Raw genomic sequence first — 2,708 nt, forward strand, 5'->3', positions numbered from 1 at the left:
TCGAGGGCTCGAATACAAGTGCTCGAGCATAGACGAGTCAGCGGAAGCAACAATATCTGAGTACAGACATAAGTTAAACAAGTTTGCCTTAAGAAGGCTAGCACAAACTGGGATACAGATCGAAAGAGGCGCAGGCCTCCTGCCTGGGATCCTCCTAACTACTCCTGGTCGTCGTCAGCGGGCTGCACGTAGTAGTAGGCACCTCCAGAGTAGTAGTCGTCGTAGACAAAGGTGGCGTCTGGATCCTGGGCTCCAACGTCTGGTTGCAGCATCCGAGAAGAAGAGGAAAACGAGGGAAAGAGGGAGCAAAGCAACCGTGAGTACTCATCCAAAGTACTCGCAAGCAAGGAGCTACACTACATATGCATGGGTACATGTGTAAGGAGGCCATATCAGTGGACTGAACTGCAGAATGCCAGAATAAGAGGGGGATAGCTATTCCTATTGAAGACTACGCTTCTGGCAGCCTCCGTCTTGCAACAGGTAGAAGAGGGTAGGTTGAAGTCCTCCAAGTAGCATCTCCAAGTAGCAACTCCAAGTAGCAACTCCAAGTAGCATCTCCAGTAGCATCGCATAGCATAATCCTACCCGGCGACCCTCCCCTCGTCGCCCTGTGGAAAAGCGATCACCGGGTTGTCTATGGAACTTGGAAGGGTGTGTTTTATTAAGTATCCGGTTCTAGTTGTCATAAGGTCAAGGTACAACTCCAAGTCGTCCTGTTACCGAAGATCATGGCTATTCGAATAGATTAACTTCCCTGCAGGGGTGCACCAACTTACCCAACACGCTTGATCCCATTTGGCCGGACACACTTTCCTGGGTCATGCCCGGCCTCGAAAGATCAACACGTCGCAGCCCCACCTAGGCAAAACAGAGAGGCCAGCACGCCGGTCTAAACCTAAGCGCACAGGGGTCTGGGCCCATCGCCCATAGCACACCTGCACGTTGCGAGGGCGGTCGGAAGCAGACCTAGCCTAGCAGGCGTTCCAGTCCAATCCAGCGCGCGCCGCTCCGTCGCTGACGTCTGAAGTGCTTCGGCTGATACCACGACGCCGGGATACCCATAACTACTCCCAGGTAGATGGTTAGTGCGTATAGGCTCGTAGCCAACTCAGATCAAATACCAAGATCTCGTTAAGCGTGTTAAATATCCGCGAACGCCGAACAGGGCCAGGCCCACCTCTCTCCTAGGTGGTCTCAACCTGCCCTGTCGCTCCGCCACAAAGTAACAGTCGGGGGCCGTCGGGAACCCAGGCCCACCTCTACCGGGATGGAGCCACCTGTCCTTTCAGCCCCCTCATCAGAATCACTTGCGGGTACTCATCAAGCTGACCCGACTTTAGTCACCATCTGTATAGTATGTATGTATGTATAGTATATACCCGTGATCACCTCCCGAGTGATCACGGCCCAATAGTATAGCAAGGCAGACTGACAAGAATGTAGGGCCAATGATGATAAACTATCATCATATACTAAGTATTTAGGATTGCAGGTAAGGTATCAACAAATGTAGCAACAATGTCAGGCTATGCATCAGAATAGGATTAACGGAAAGCAGTAACATGCTACACTACTCTAATGCAAGCAGTATAGAGGAGAATAGGCGATATCTGGTGATCAAGGGGGGGGGGCTTGCCTGGTTGCTCTGGCAAGAGAGAGGGGTCGTCAACTCCGTAGTCGAACTGGGCAGCAGCAGCGTCGGTCTCGTAGTCTACCGGAGAGAAAAAAGGGGGGAAGAAACAATGAATACCATGTAAACAGATGCATATCGATGCATGACAAGACAAGTAACGATGCTAGGCGGGGCCTAACGTGGTATGAGGTGATGCCGGCGAAGGGGGAAAACATCCGGGAAAGTATTCCCGGTGTTCCGTGTTTTCGGGCAGAGGAGCCGGAGGGGGAAAGTTGCGAGTTTGATATGTTAGGGGTGCGTGGCGGACGAACGGGCTGCGTATCCGGGTTCGTCTCGTCGTTCTGAGCAACTTTCATGTTGAAAATAATTTAATCCGAGTTACGGATTAAAAGATATGATTTACTAAAGATTTTTATTAATTTTTAGAATTTAATTAATTATTTAATTTAATTTCGAAAATGGAATTATGACATCAGCATGATGTCATGCTGACGTCAGCAGTCAACAGGGGTTGACTGGTCAACCTGACCAGTGGGTCCAGTGGGACCCACCTGTCATACTCTGTTTAGACTTAATTAGGGTTTAGGCTAAACAAACTACTGTTTAATTAAACTAACAGATTAATTAGATTAATTAACTAGGATTAATTAACTTAATTAATTTAGTTAATTAATTAATTAATTAATTAATTAAGTTTATTTTTTTAGTTATTATTTATTTTATTTTACAGGGTGGGGCCCAGTAGTCATACTCCAGGGGGTTTTGTTTTAAAGGGGATTAGCCCCTAAGCTAATTTGGGCCGGCCCCATGTGGCGGTGACACAGCCGGCTCGTGCCGCGGCTGTGCACGCACGCATAGAGGTGACGGCGCCGGCGGTACTCGGCCGGCAGGCAGCGGTGGTGGCCCGCCGCAGGCGTCGACGGGCAGGGCCACGCGCAGGCCGGCGTCGGGGACCTGTGCGCGGACGGGGGCACGGTGAGCGCGCATCGGGCGCGACCGGAGATGGCGCGGGCGTGCACGGCGATGGGGAGGGCGCGTGCGGGAGCGCGACCACTGTAGGTCGAGCGCGGCG

This window comes from Triticum dicoccoides, chromosome 1A (assembly GCF_002162155.2).
Source record: "Triticum dicoccoides isolate Atlit2015 ecotype Zavitan chromosome 1A, WEW_v2.0, whole genome shotgun sequence".
NCBI lineage: Eukaryota > Viridiplantae > Streptophyta > Magnoliopsida > Poales > Poaceae > Triticum > Triticum dicoccoides.